At 38.5% G+C, this 16,021-nt stretch overlaps 2 non-coding genes across 2 annotated transcripts; one reads left to right on the forward strand and one right to left on the reverse strand.

Moving 5' to 3' along the window:
• Positions 1–342: 342 nt before the first annotated feature.
• Positions 343–450, reverse strand: LOC148576631 (small nucleolar RNA R71). Its single transcript, XR_015903961.1, has one exon. It is a non-coding gene; the product is annotated as a small nucleolar RNA R71 (small nucleolar RNA).
• A 14,212-nt stretch (positions 451–14,662) lies between these two features.
• Positions 14,663–14,770, forward strand: LOC148576632 (small nucleolar RNA R71). The gene has a single exon (XR_015903556.1). It is a non-coding gene; the product is annotated as a small nucleolar RNA R71 (small nucleolar RNA).
• Positions 14,771–16,021: the final 1,251 nt, after the last annotated feature.

The raw sequence follows: 16,021 nt of genomic DNA on the forward strand, positions 1-16,021 counted from the left end.
CCTACTCCTGACTTCTATGGGAGAAGCATTTCTATCCCTGCCATTGGAGCAAACGATTTTGAGCTTAAGCCTCAATTAGTTTCTCTAATGCAACAGAATTGCAAGTTTCATGGACTTCCATTGGAAGATCCTCATCAGTTCTTAGCTGAATTCTTGCAAATCTGTGACACTGTCAAGACTAATGGGGTTGATCCTGAGGTCTACAGACTTATGCTCTTCCCTTTTGCTGTAAGAGACAGAGCTAGGACATGGTTGGACTCACAACCTAAAGAAAGCCTGAACTCTTGGGAAAAGCTAGTTAATGCCTTCTTGGCAAAGTTCTTTCCACCTCAAAAATTGAGCAAGCTTAGAGTGGAAGTCCAAACTTTCAGACAGAAGGAAGGTGAATCCCTCTATGAAGCATAGAAAAGATACAAGCAATTGATCAGAAGGTGTCCTTCTGACATGCTTTCAGAATGGAGCATCATAGGTATCTTCTATGATGGTCTGTCTGAATTGTCCAAGATGTCATTGGACAGCTCTGCTGGAGGATCTCTTCATTTGAAGAAGACGCCTGCAGAAGCTCAGGAACTCATTGAAATGGTTGCAAATAACCAATTCATGTACACTTCTAAAAGTGACCCTGTGAATAATGGGACAAGTCAGAAGAAAGGAGTTCTTGAGATTGATACTCTGAATGCCATACTGGCTCAGAACAAAATATTGACTCAACAAGTTAATATGATTTCTCAGAGTCTGTCTAGAATGCAAGCAGCAACAGGCAGTACCAAAGAAGTTTCATTTGAAGAAGAAACTTATGATCCTGAGAACCCAGCAATGGAAGAGGTGAATTACATGGGAGATTCCTATGGAAACACTTACAATCCTTCATGGAGAAATCATCCAAATCTCTCATGGAAGGACCAATAGAGGCCTCAACAAGGCTTCAATAACAATAATGGTGGAAGAAACAGGTTTAGCAATAGCAAGCCTTTTCCATCATCATCTCAGCAACAGACAGAGAATTTTAAGCAGAGCCACTCTGACTTAGCAACTGTAGTCTCTGATCTAATTAAAACCACTCAAAGTTTCATGACTAAAACAAGGTCCTCCATTAGAAATTTGGAGGCACAAGTAGGTCAGCTGAGTAAGAAAGTTACTGAACTCCCTCCTAGTACTCTTCCAAGCAATACAGAAGAGAATCCAAAAGGAGAGTGCAAGGCCATCAACATGACCCACACGGCCGAACCTGGAGAGGAGGAAGAGGCAGTGATCTCCACTGAGAAAGACCTCACTGGACGTCCACTAGCCTCCAAGGAGTTTCCTCATGAGGAACCATGGGAATCTGAGGCTCACACAGAGACCATAGAGATTCCATTGAATTCACTCCTGCCATTCGTAAGCTCTGATGAGTACTCTTCCTCTGAAGAGGATGAAGATGTTACTGAAGAGCAAGTTGCTAAGTACCTTGGAGCAATCATGAAGCTAAACGCCAAGTTATTTGGTAATAAGACTTGGGAGAATGAACCTCCATTCCTCACTAAAGAACTGGATGACTTGACTAGGCAGAAATTACCTCTGAAGAGACAAGATCCTGGGAAGTTCTCAATACTTTGTACCATAGGCACCATGACCTTTGAGAAGGCTCTGTGTGACCTAGGGTCAAGTATAAACCTCATGCCTCTCTCTATAATGGAGAAGCTAGGGATCATTGAGGTACAAGCTGTAAGAATCTCACTGGAGATGGCAGACAATTCAAAGAAACAGGCTTATGGACTTGTAGAGGATGTCTTGGTAAAGGTTGAAGACCACTACATCCCTGCTGATTTCATAATCCTAGACACTAGGAAGTGTATAGATGAATCCATCATCCTTGGTAGACCCTTCCTAGCCACAGCAAAAGCTGTGATTGATGTAGACAGAGGAGAATTAGTCCTTCAAGTGAATGAGGACTCCCTTGTGTTTAAGGCTCAAGGATCTCCCTCTGTAACCATGGAGAGGAAGCATGAAAAGCTTCTCTCAATACAAAGTCAAACAAAATCCCCACATTCAAACTCTAAGTTTGGTGTTAGGAGGCCACAACCAAACTCTAAGTTTGGTGTTAGGAGGCCACAACCAAACTCTAAGTTTGGTGTTGAGAGGCCATCATCATGCTCTGAGTATCTGTGAGGCTCCATGAGAGCCCACTGTCAAGCTACTAACATTAAAGAAGCGCTTGTTGGGAGGCAACCCAATTTTATTTATTCTCTATTGTTATTTTATGTTTTCTGTAGGTTGATGATCATGTGAAGTCACAAAAACAATTGAAAAAACAAAAACAGAATGAAAAATAGAATGAAAAATGGCACACCCTGGAGGAGAAGCTTACTGGCGTTTAAACGCCAGTAAGGGCAGCAGAATGGGCGTTAAACGCCCAGTTTGGCACCATTCTGGGTGTTTAACGCCAGAAATGGGCACCAGACTCGCGTTTAACGCCAGAAAAGGGTAAGAAGCTAGCGTTAAACGCCAGAAATGGGCAGCAGCCTGGTGTTTAACGCCAAGATTGGCAGTAGAAGACATTTTGCATGCCTAATTGGTGCAGAGATGAGAAATCCTTGACACCTCAGGATTTGTAGACCCCACAGGATCCCCACCAACCTCAACTCACTCTCTCTCTTCTTCACACCTTTTCATAATACTCTTCCCCAAATACCCTTCACCAATTACCTCAATACCTCTTCCCCAAAAATACCTCACCTATCAAATCCTACCCTCTTCTCCATAAACCCTTCACCAATCCACATCCATCCATCATAAACCCCACCTACCTCACCATTCAAATTCAAACCACTTTCCCTCCCAAACCCACCCATACATGGCTGAAACTTACCCTCTCCCCACTCCTATATAAACCCATCTTCACCCTTTCATTTTTACACATCTTAAACACTACTTCTCCCCCTTGGCCAAAACACTAACCCCCTTCCATCTCCTCTATTTCTTCTTCCTCTACTCTCTTCCTTCTTCTTTTGCTAGAGGACGAGCAAACCTTCTAAGTTTGGTATGGTAAAAGCGTTGCTTTTTATTTTTCCATAACCATTTATGGCACCAAAGGCCGGAGAAACCTCTAGAAAGAGGAAAGGGAAGGCAAAAGCTTCCACCTCCGAGTCATGGGAGATGGAGAGATTCATCTCAAAGGTCCATCAAGACCACTTCTATGAAGTTGTGGCCAAGACTCCTCATTGAAGAGGACAAGCCCATCACTAAGAAAAGGATAGAGCAAACAAGATATCCCACTCATGGACAAGAGCATGAGGAAATTCCTCATCATGAAATCCTTGAGATGCCTCAAGGGATGCATTTTCCTTCACAAAACTATTGGGAGCAAATTAACACCTCCCTAGGAGAATTAAGTTCCAATATGGGACAACTAAGGGTGGAGCACCAAGAGCATTCTATCCTCCTCCATGAAATTAGAGAAGACCAAAGAACCATGAGAGAGGAGCAACAAAGGCAAGGAAGAGACATTGAGGAGTTCAAGCACTCCATAAGATCTTCAAGAGGAAGAACAAGCCGCCATCATTAAGGAGGATCCGTTCTTTAATTTCCTTGTTCTTTATTTTCTGTTTTTTGAAAATTATGCCTTATGTCTATTTATGTTTGTGTCTTTATTACATGATAACTAGTGTCTAAGTGTCTATGCCTTAAAGCTATGAAAATGAATCCATCACCTTTCTTAAAATGGAAAATGTTTTTAATTGAAAAAGAAAAAGAAGTACATGAGTTTCGAATTTTAAAACAGTTTAATTATTTTGATGTGGTGGCAATAATTCTTGTCTTCTGAATGAATGCTTGAACAGTGCATATTTTTGAATTTGTTGTTTATGAATGTTAAAATTGTTGGCTCTTGAAAGAATGATGGAAAAAGGAGAAATGTTATTTGATGATCTGAAAAATCATAAAATTGATTCTTGAAGCAAGAAAAAGTAGTGAAAAGCTTGCAGAAAAAAAAATATATATATGCAAAAAAAAAGAAGAAAAAGAAAAAGCAAGCAGAAAAAGCCAATAACCCTTTAAACCAAAAGGCAAGGGTAAAATAAAAAGGATCCAAGGCTTTGAGCATCAGTGGATAGGAGGGCCCAGATGAATAAAATCCTGGCCTAAGCGGCTAAACCAAGCTGTCCCTAACTATGTGCTTGTGGCGTGAAGGTGCCAAGTGAAAACTTGAGACTGAGCGGTTAAAGTCGTGGTCCAAAAGCAAAAAAGAGTGTGCTTAAGAGCTCTGGACACCTCTAATTGGGGACTCTAGCAAAGCTGAGTCACATTCTGAAAAGGTTCACCCAGTTATGTGTATGTGGCATTTATGTATCCGGTGGTAATACTGGAAAACAAAATGCTTTGGGTCACGGCCAAGACTCATAAAGTAGCTGTGTTCAAGAATCAACATACTTAACTAGGAGAATCAATAACACTATCTAAATTCTGAGTTCCTATAGATGCCAATCATTCTGAACTTCAAAGGATAAAGTGAGACGCCAAAACTGTTCAGAAGCAAAAAGCTAAAAGCTCCGCTCATCTAGTTAATACTGATCTTCATAGATGTTTTTGGAATTCATTGTACATTCTATTCTTTTTATCCTATATTATTTTCAGTTGCTTGGAGACAAGCAACAATTTAAGTTTGGTGTTGTGATGAGCGGATAATTTAAACGCTTTTTGGCATTGTTTTTAGTATGTTTTAGTTAGTTTTTATTATGTTTTTATTAGTTTTTATTTAAAAATCACATTTCTGGACTTTACTATGAGTTTGTGTGTTTTTCTATGATTTCAGATATTTTCTGGCTGAAATTGAGGGACCTGAGCAAAAATCTGATTCAGAGGCTGAAAAAGGACTGCAGATGTTGTTGGATTCTGACCTCCCTGCACTCAAAGTGGATTTTCTGGAGCTACAGAAGCCCAATTGGCATGCTCTCAATTGCTTTGGAAAGTAGACATCCTTGGCTTTCCATAAATATATAATAGTCCATACTTTGCCCAAGATTTAATGGCCCAAACTGGCGTTCAAAGTCAGCACAAAAATTCTGGCGTCAAAACGCCAGAACTGGCATAAAAGCTGGAGTTAAACGCCCAAATTGGCACAAAAGCTGGCGTTTAACTCCAAGAAAAATCTCTACACATGAAAGCTTCAATGCTCAGCCCAAGCACACACTAAGTGAGCCCGGAAGAAGATTTCTGCATTAATTACCTATTTCTGTAAACCCTAGGCTACTTGTTCTCTATAAATAGGACCTTTTACTATTGTATTTTTATCTTTGATTAGTCATATACTTTTGATAGACCTTTTCACGCTTTTGGGAGGCTGGCCTCACGGCCATGCCTAGACCTTGTTCTTATGTATTTTCAATGGTGGAGTTTCTACACACCATAGATTAAGGTGTGGAGCTCTGCTGTTCTTCATGAATTAATACAAGTACTATTATTTTTCTATTCAACTCAAGTCTATTTCTTCTCCAAGATATTCATTCGCACCCAAGAACATGATGAATGTGATGATTATGTGACACTCATCACCATTCTAACCTATGAATGCGTGACTGACAACCACTTCCGTTCTACATGCAAACAAGCTTGAATGTGTATCTCTTGGGTTTCAAATCTAAGATTAGAACCTTCGTGGTATAGGCTAGAATTATTGGCGGCCATTCCTGAGATCCAGACAATCTAAACCTTGTCTGTAGTATTCTGAGTAGGATCTGGGAAGGGATGACTGTGACGAGCTTCAAACTCGCGATTGTTGGGCGTGTGATAGACGCAAAAGGATCAATGCATCCTATTCCAACATGATTGAGAACCGACAGATGATTAGCTGTGCGGTGACAGCGTGCGTAGAACATTTTCACTGAGAGGACGGGAAGTAGCCATTGACAACAGTGATGCCCAACATAAAGCTTGCCATGGAAGGGAGTATGAATGATTGAAGAAGGCTATGGGAAAGCAGAGGTTCAGGAGGAACAAAGCATCTTCATACGCTTATCTGAAATTCTCACCAATGAATTACATAAGTATCTCTATCTTTATCTTATTTTATGTTTTATTCATCTTTTAATTATCAATCCTCCATAACCATTTGAATCCGCCTGACTGAGATTTACAAGATGACCATAGCTTGCTTTAAGCCGACAATCTCCGTGGGATCGACCCTTACTCACGTAAGGTATTACTTGGACGACCCAGTGCACTTGCTGGTTAGTTGTGCGGAATTGTGACAAAGTGTGATTCACGTTTGAGAGCTCCAAGTCTTTGGCGCCATTGTTAATGATCACAATTTCGTGCACCAGAGGATGACAAGGTTGGTGTTCCGAGGGTTACCTGAAATTGTAGGCCGATCTTGGACGAGATCTTTTGTGCTGGTCGGCGCTGACGTGTCTGCTGGTCGGCCATGGTAATTAATTCAATGGCCTTGGACTCTCCTTTTGGATTCTCTTCTGTATTGCTTGGGAGAGTACTAGGAGGGATTTCAGTGATCCTTTTACTTAGCTGGCCCACTTGTGCTTCCAAATTTCTAATGGAAGACCTTGTTTCATTCATGAAACTTACAGTGGCCTTGGATAGATCAGAGACTAAGTTTGCCAAATTATAGGTATTTTGTTCAGAGTTCTCTGTCTGTTGCTTAGTGGATGATGGAAAAGGTTTACTATTGTTAAACCTGTTTCTTCCACCATTATTAAAGCCTTGTTGAGGCTTTTGATCCTTCCATGAGAAATTTGGATGATTTCTCCATGATGGATTATAGGTGTTTCCATAAGGTTCACCTAAGTAATTCACCTCTGCTATTGCAGGGTTTTTAAGATCATAAGCTTCTTCTTCATAAGAAGCCTCTTGAGTACTGTTGGATGCAGCTTGCATTCCATTCAGACTCTGAGAAATCATATTGACTTGCTGAGTCAATATTTTGTTCTGAGCCAATATGGCATTCAGATTATCAATTTCAAGAACTCCCTTCTTCATAGGCGTCCCATTACTCACAGGATTCCTCTCAGAAGTGTACATAAACTGGTTATTAGCAACCATGTAAATGAGTTCTTGAGCTTCTGCAGGCGTTTTCTTTAGGTGAATGGATCCACCTGCAAAAGTATCCAATGACATCTTTGATAGCTCAGATAAACCATCATAGAATATATCCAGGATGGTCCATTCTGAAAGCATGTCAGAAGGACACTTTTTGGTCAGCTGCTTGTATCTTTCCCAAGCTTTATAGAGGGATTCACCTTCTTTCTGTCTGAAGGTTTGAACATCAGCTCTAAGCTTGCTCAGCTTTTGAGGAGGAAAGAACTTGGCTAAGAAATCCGTGACCAGCTTATCCCAAGAGTTCAGGCTGTCTTTGGGTTGAGAGTCCAACCATATTCTAGCTCTGTCTCTTACAGCAAAAGGGAAAAGCATGAGTCTGTAGACATCAGAATCTACTCCATTAGTCTTAACAGTATCACAGATCTGCAAGAATTCAGTTAAGAACTGAAAAAGATCTTCAGATGGAAGTCCATGAAACTTGCAGTTCTGCTGCATCAGAGAAACTAGCTGAGGTTTCAGCTCAAAATTGTTTGCTCCAATGGTAGGAATGGAGATGCTTCTTCCATGTAAATTGGAATTAGGTGCAGTAAAGTTACCAAGCATTCTCCTTGCCTTATTGTTGTTGGGTTTGGCTGCCATCTCCTTTACTTGTTCGAAATTTTCAATAAGGTTGTCTCTGGATTGTTGTAATTTAGCTTCTCTTAGCTTTCTCTTCAGAGTCCTTTTAGGTTCTGGATCAACTTCAACAAGAATGCCTTTTTCTTTGTCCCTGCTCATAAGAAAGAGAAGAGAAAAAGAAAAGAAGAGAAATCCTCTATGTCACAGTAAAGAGGTTCCTTATTGTTAGTAGAAGAAGAAAAGGAATAGGGGTGAAGATGAGGAGATGTTAGTAGATGAATAAATAAATAGAAGGAGATGAGAGAAAGGGAGAATTATCGAAAATAATTTTTGAAAAGGAGTTAGTGATTTTCGAAAATAGTTTTTGAAAAAGGTTAGTAGTTTTTTTCGAAAATTAAAATAAAAAATTAAAATAATTAGTAAATTAAAAAGAAATTTTGAAAAAGAGGGGAGATATTTTCGAAAATTAGAGAGAGAGAGCTAGTTAGCTAGTTTTGAAAAAGGTAAGAAACAAACAAAAAGTTAGTTAGTTAGTTGAAACAAATTTTGAAAAGATAAGAAGTTAGGAAGTTAGAAAAGATATTTTGAAATCAAATTTTTGAAAAAGATAAGATAAGAAGATATTTTTTAAATTAGTTTTTGAAAAAGATTTGATTTTTAAAATCACAATTAATGACTTGATTCACAAGAAATCACAAGATATGATTCTAGAACTTAAAGTTTGAATCTTTCTTAACAAGTAAGTAACAAACTTGAAATTTTTGAATCAAAACATTAATTGATGATGTTATTTTCGAAAATATGATGTAAAATTAAGAAAAATATTTTTGAAATTTTTGAAAATAACTAAAAAAATTGAAAAAAGATTTGATTTTTGAAAAAGATTTTGAAAAAGATAAGATTTTTTTTTTAAATTGAAAATTTGATTTGACTCATAAAAACAACTAGATTTTAAAAATTTTGAAAAAGTCAAATCTAATTTTCGAAATTTTAAGAGAGAAAAAGGGAAAGATATTTTTTTTATTTTTGAATTTTTATGATGAGAGAGAAAAACAAGAAAAATGATGCAATGCATGAAAGTTATGGATCAAAATAATGAATGCATGCAAGAATGCTATGAATGTCAAGATGAACACCAAGAACACTATGAAGATCATGATGAACATCAAGAACATATTTTTGAAAACTTTTTTATGCAAAGAAAACATGCAGGACACCAAACTTAGAAATCTTTAATGCTTAGGCACTAAGAATCCAAGAATGCATATGAAAAACACCATACAACACAAAACAAGAAAACATCAAGATCAAACAAGAAGACTTACCAAGAACAACTTGAAGATCATGAAGAACACATGCATGAATGCAATTTTCGAAAAATGCAATATGAATATGCAATTGACACCAAACTTATAACATGACTCATGACTCAAACAAGAAACATGAAAATATTTTTTGATTTTTTTTATGATTTTATGATTTTTTTTTTTTTGTATTTTCTTTAAATTTTTTTCGAAAATTATTTGAAAAATAAAAATAAGGATTCCAAAAATTTTTAATATGAATTCCAGGAATCTAGCATTCTTAGTCTAAAGCTCCAATCTGAGGGTTAGGCATGGCTTAATAGCCAGCCAAGCTTTAGCATATAACATCAGAGAATATACTGCTCATTACTTTTCAAAGTAACTTGCCTCTATGCTGATGGTTTGGAAGCCTCAGTCCAAAACAATTTAGACATGGCTTTATAGCTAGTCAAGCTTCAACATGCTTCATGAAACACTAGAATTCATTCTTAAAAATTTTGAAGAAAAATATATTTTGAGTGCAGGGAGGTCAGAATCCAATAGCATCAGCAGTCCTTCTTCAACCTCTGAATCTGATTTTTGCTCAAGTCCCTCAATTTCAGCCAGAAAATACCTGAAATCACAGAAAAACACACAAACTCATAGTAAAGTCCAAAAATGTGAATTTAACATAAAAACTAATGAAAACATCCCTAAAAGTAACTAGATCCTACTGAAAACATACTAAAAACAATGCCAAAAAGCATATAAATTATCCGCTCATCACAACACCAAACTTAAATTGTTGCTTGTCCTCAAGCAACTGAAAATCAAATAGGATAAAAAGAAGAGAATATACTATAAATTCCAAACTATCAATGAAACATAGCTCCAATCAAATGAGCGGGACTTATAGCTTTTTGCCTTTTGAATAGTTTTGGCATCTCACTTTATCCATTGAGGTTCAGAATGATTGGCATCTATGGGAACTCAGAGTTCAGATAGTGTTATTGATTCTCCTAGTTCAGTATGATAATTCTTGAATACAGCTATTTTATGAGTCTTGGCCGTGGCCCTAAGCACTTTGTTTTCCAGTATTACCACCGGATACATAAATGCCACAGACACATAATTGGGTGAACCTTTTCAGATTGTGACTCAGCTTTGCTAAAGTCCCCAATTAGAGGTGTCCAGGGTTCTTAAGCACACTCTTTTTTTGCTTTGGACCTTGACTTTAACCGCTCAGTCTCAAGTTTTTACTTGACACCTTCACGCCACAAGCACATGGTTAGGGACAACTTGGTTTAGCCGCTTAGACTAGGATTTTATTCCTTTAGGCCCTCCTATCCACTGATGCTCAAAGCCTTGGGATCCTTTTTATTACCCTTGCCTTTTGGTTTTAAGGGTTATTGGCTTTTTGCTCTTGCCTCTTGGTTTTAAGAGCTTTTGGCTTTTTCTGCTTGCTTTTTCTCTTTCTTTCTATTTTTTTTTCGCTCTTTTTTTTTTCTGCAAGCTTTGTTCTTTGCTGCTTTTTCTTGCTTCAAGAATCATTTTTATGATTTTTTAGATTTTCAAATAACATGTCTCCTAGTCATCATTCTTTCAAGAGCCAACATATTTAACATTCTTAAACAACAACTTCAAAAGACATATGCACTGTTCAGGCATTCATTCAGAAAACAAGAAGCATTGTCACCACATCAATATAATTAAACTAAGTTCAAGGATAAATTCGAAACTCATGTACTTCTTGTTCTTTTGAATTAAAATATTTTTCATTTAAGAGAGGTGATGGATTCATAGGACATTCATAACTTTAAGACAAAGTTACTAAATACTAATGATCATGTAATGAAGACACAAACATAGATAAGCACATAACATAGAAAACGAAAAAAAAAACAGAAGAAATAAGAACAAGGAATCAATCTACCTTAGTGATGGTGGCGTTTCCTTCTTAAGGAACCAATGATGTCCTTGAGCTCTTCTATGTCTCTTCCTTGTCTTTGTTGCTCCTCCCTCATTTCTTTTTGATCTTCTCTTATTTCATGAAGGATGATGGAGTGCTCTTGATGTTCCACCCTTAGTTGTCCCATGTTGGAACTTAATTCTCCTAGGGAGGTGTTGATTTGCTCCCAAAAATTCTGTGGAGGAAAATGCATTTGAGGCATCTCTGGGATCTCATGGTGATGAGCTTCATGCGCCTCTTGAGCTCCATGAATGGTTTCTCTTGCTTGCTCCATCTTTTTCTTAGTGATGGGCTTCTCTTCCTCACTATGAATGTCTCCTTCTATGAAAGCTCCAGCTGAGTAACATAGATGGCAGATAAGATGAGGAAAAGCTAGCCTTGCCCCAGGAGAGGGCTTTTCGGCTATTTTGTAGAGTTCAAGGGAGATGACTTCATGAACCTCTACTTCTTCTCCAATCATGATACTATGGATCATGATGGCCCGATCCACAGTAACTTCAGATCGGTTGCTAGTGGGGATGATGGAGCGTTGGATGAACTCCAACCATCCTCTAGCCACAGGCTTGAGGTCCAATCTTCTTAGTTGAACCGGCTTGCCTTTGGAGTCAATCTTCCATTGAGCTCCTTCCACACATATGTCCATAAGGACTTGGTCCAACCTTTGATTAAAGTTGACCCTTCTAGTGTAGGGGCGTTCATCTCCTTGCATCATAGGCAAGTTAAACGCCAACCTCACATTTTCCGAACTAAAATCTAAGTATTTCCCCCGAACCATTGTAATATAGTTCTTTGGATCCGGGTTCTTACTTTGATCATGGTTCTTGGTGATCCATGCATTAGCATAGAACTCTTGAACCATGAAGATGCCGACTTGTTGGATGGGGTTTGTTAGAACTTCCCAACCTCTTCTTTGGATTTCATGTCGGATCTCCAGATACTCATTTCTCTTGAGTTTGAAAGGGACCTCGGGGATCACCTTCTTCTTGGCCACAACATCATAGAAGTGGTCTTGATGAGCTTTGGAGATGAACCTTTCCATCTCCCATGACTCGGAGGTGGAAGCTTTTGTCTTCCTATTCCCTTTTCTAGAGGATTCTCCGGTCTTAGGTGCCATCAATGGTAATGGAAAAACAAAAAGCTTATGCTTTTACCACACCAAAATTAGAATTTTGCTCGCCCTCGAGCAAGAAAAGAAAGAATTAGATGAAGAAGAAGAAGAAGATGAAAATATGGAGAAAAGGGGGGGAGGTGTGTTTCGGCCAAGAAGGGAAAGAGAGGGTTGTGTTATGTGAAAATGAGGAAGAATGGAAGGCTTTATATAGGGAAGGGAGGGGGGTAGGTTCGGCCATTTAGGGTGGGTTTGGGTGGGAAATTGATTTTGAATTTTGAAGGTAGGTGGAGTTTATGACTTAGGTTTATGGGGAAGAGTGGATGGATGTGAGTGGTGAAGAGGTGATGGGGAAGAGAGATTGAGGTGATTGGTGAAGGATTTTGGGGAAGAGTGTTTATGGGATTGTGTGAAAGAGGGGTGAGAAGAAGTGAGTGGAGGTAGGTGGGGATCCTGTGGGGTCCACAGATCCTAAGATGATCCTGTGGGGTCCACAGATCCTGAGGTGTTCAAGGATTTACAACCTTGCACTAAATTAGTCATGTAAAATGCCCTTGCACACAACTCTGGGCGTTCAGCGCCAGGTTGGTGCCCATTTTGGGCGTTCAACGCCCATTTGTTGCCCATTTCTGGCGTTGAACGCCAGAACCATGCTTGTTCTGGGCGTTCAACGCCAGCTCCTCTCCAGGGTGCAATTCTGGCGTTCAGCGCCCAGATGCTGCCCATTTTGGGCGTTCAGCGCCCAGATACTGCCCATTTTGGGCGTTCAGCGCCAGAACCATGCTCTGTTCTGGCGTTGAACGCCAGACAAGTGCTTCCTCCAGGGTGTGATTTTTCTTCCATTGTTTTTTATTCTGTTTATAAATTTTTCATTTATTTTGTGACTCCACATGATCATGAACCTAAGAAAACATGAAAAAAAAAATTAGATAAATAAACATTGGGTTGCCTCCCAACAAGCGCTTCTTTAATGTCAATAGCTTGACAGTGGGCTCTCATGGAGCCTCACAGATGTGCAGAGCTTTGTTGAGACCTCCCAACACCAAACTTAGAGTTTGGATATGGGGGTTTGACACCAAACTTAGAGTTTGACTGTGGGGGCTTTGGTTGACTCTGCTTTGAGAGAAGCTTTTTCTGCTTCCTCTCCATGGATGCAGAGAGAGATCCTTGAGTTGTAAACACAAGGTTGTCCTTATTTAATTGAAGGATCAATTCTCCTCTGTCCACATCAATCACAGCTCTTGCTGTGGCTAGGAAAGGTCTTCCTAGGATGATGGATTCATCTTCTTCCTTTCCAGTATCCAGGACTATAAAATCAGCAGGGATGTAAAGGCCTTCAACCTTTACTAACACGTCCTCTACTTGTCCATAAGCCTATTTTCTTGAATTGTCTGCCATCTCTAATGAGATTTTAGCAGCTTTCACCCCATAGATTCCCAGTTTCTCTATTACAGAGAGGGGCATGAGGTTTATTCCTGAACCAAGGTCACACAGAGCCTTAAAGATCATGGTGCCTATGGTACAAGGTATTATGAACTTTCCAGGATCCTGTCTCTTCAGAGGCAATGTCAGTTGATCCAGATCGCTTAGTTCATTAGTGAACAAGGGAGGTTCATCTTCCCAAGTTTTAATACCAAATAATTTGGCATTTAGCTTCATGATTGCACCAAGGAACTTGGCAGCTTGCTCTTCAGTAACATCCTCATTCTCTTCAGAAGAGGAATACTCATCAGAGCTCATGAATGGCATAAGGAGGTTCAATGGAATCTCTATGGTCTCTAGATGAGTCTCAGATTCCATAGGTTCCTCAGAGGGAAGCTCCTTGTTGATCACTGGACGTCCCAGGAGGTCTTCCTCCTTGGGATTCATGTCCTTCTCCTCTCTTGTGGGTTCGGCCATGGTAATTAATTCAATGGCCTTGCACTCTCCTTTTGGATTCTCTTCTGTATTGCTTGGGAGAGTATAAGGAGGGATTTCAGTGATCCTTTTACTTAGCTGGCCTACTTGTGCTTCCAAATTTCTAATGGAAGACCTTGTTTCATTCATGAAACTTACAGTGGCCTTGGACAGATCAGAGACTAAGTTTGCCAAATTAGAGGTATTTTGTTCAGAGTTCTCTGTCTGTTGCTGAGTGGATGATGGAAAAGGTTTACTATTGTTAAACCTATTTCTTCCACCATTATTAAAGCCTTGTTGAGGCTTTTGATCCTTCCATGAGAAATTTGGATGATTTCTCCATGATGGATTATAGGTGTTTCCATAAGGTTCACCTAAGTAATTCACCTCTGCTATTGTAGGGTTTTTAGGATCATAAGCTTCTTCTTCATAAGAAGCCTCTTGAGTACTGTTGGATGCAGTTTGCATTCCATTCAGACTCTGAGAAATCATATTGACTTGCTGAGTTAATATTTTGTTCTGAGCCAATATGGCATTCAGAGTATCAATTTCAAGAACTCCCTTCTTCATAGGCGTCCCATTACTCATAGGATTCCTCTCAGAAGTGTACATAAACTGGTTATTAGCAACCATGTCAATGAGTTCTTGAGCTTCTGCAGGCATTTTCTTTAGGTGAATGGATCCACCTGCAGAAGTATCCAATGACATATTTGATAGCTCAGATAAACCATCATAGAATATATCCAGGATGGTCCATTCTGAAAGCATGTCAGAAGGACACTTTTTGGTCAGCTGCTTGTATCTTTCCCAAGCTTCATAGAGGGATTCACCTTCTTTCTGTCTGAAGGTTTGAACATCAGCTCTAAGCTTGCTCAGCTTTTGAGGAGGAAAGAACTTGGCTAAGAAAGCCATGACCAGCTTATCCCAAGAGTTCAGGCTGTCTTTGGGTTGAGAGTCCAACCATATTCTAGCTCTGTCTCTTACAGCAAAAGGGAAAAGCATGAGCCTGTAGACTTCAGGATCTACTCCATTAGTCTTAACAGTATCACAGATCTGCAAGAATTTAGTTAAGAACTGAAAAATATCTTCAGATGGAAGTCCATGAAACTTGCAGTTCTGCTGCATCAGAGAAACTAGCTGAGGTTTCAGCTCAAAATTGTTTGCTCCAATGGTAGGAATGGAGATGCTTCTTCCATGTAAATTGGAATTAGGTGCAGTAAAGTCACCAAGCATTCTCCTTGCATTATTGTTGTTGGGTTTGGCTGCCATCTCCTTTACTTGTTCGAAATTTTCAATAAGGTTGTCTCTGGATTCTTGTAATTTAGCTTCTCTTAGTTTTCTCTTCAGAGTCCTTTCAGGTTCTGGATCAGCTTCAACAAGAATGCCTTTTTCTTTATCCCTGCTCATAAGAAAGAGAAGAGAAAAAGAAAAGAAGAGGAATCCTCTATGTCACAGTAAAGAGGTTCCTTATTGTTAGTAGAAGAAGAAAAGGAATAGGGGTGAAGATGAGGAGATGTTAGTAGATGAATAAATAAATAGAAGGAAATGAGAGAAAGGGAGAATTTTCGAAAATAATTTTTGAAAAGGAGTTAGTGATTTTCGAAAATAGTTTTTGAAAAAGGTTAGTAGTTTTTTTCGAAAATTAAAATCAAAAATTAAAATAATTAGTAAATTAAAAAGAAATTTTGAAAAAGAGGGGAGATATTTTCGAAAATTAGAGAGAGAGAGAGAGTTAGTTAGGTAGTTTTGAAAAAGGTAAGAAACAAACAAAAAGTTAGTTAGTTAGTTGAAACAAATTTTGAAAAGATAAGAAGTTAGGAAGTTAGAAAAGATATTTTGAAATCAAATTTTTGAAAAAGATAAGATAAGAAGATATTTTTTAAATTAGTTTTTGAAAAAGATTTGATTTTTAAAATCACAATTAATGACTTGATTCACAAGAAATCACAAGATATGATTCTAGAACTTAAAGTTTGAATCTTTCTTAACAAGTAAGTAACAAACTTGAAATTTTTGAATCAAAACATTAATTGATGATGTTATTTTCGAAAATATGATGTAAAATTAAGAAAAATATTTTTGAAATTTTTGAAAATAACTAAAAAAATTGAAAAAAGATTT

This window comes from Arachis ipaensis, chromosome B1 (assembly GCF_059453495.1).
Source record: "Arachis ipaensis isolate K30076 ecotype BB chromosome B1, ASM5945349v1, whole genome shotgun sequence".
NCBI classification, from domain to species: Eukaryota; Viridiplantae; Streptophyta; class Magnoliopsida; order Fabales; family Fabaceae; genus Arachis; species Arachis ipaensis.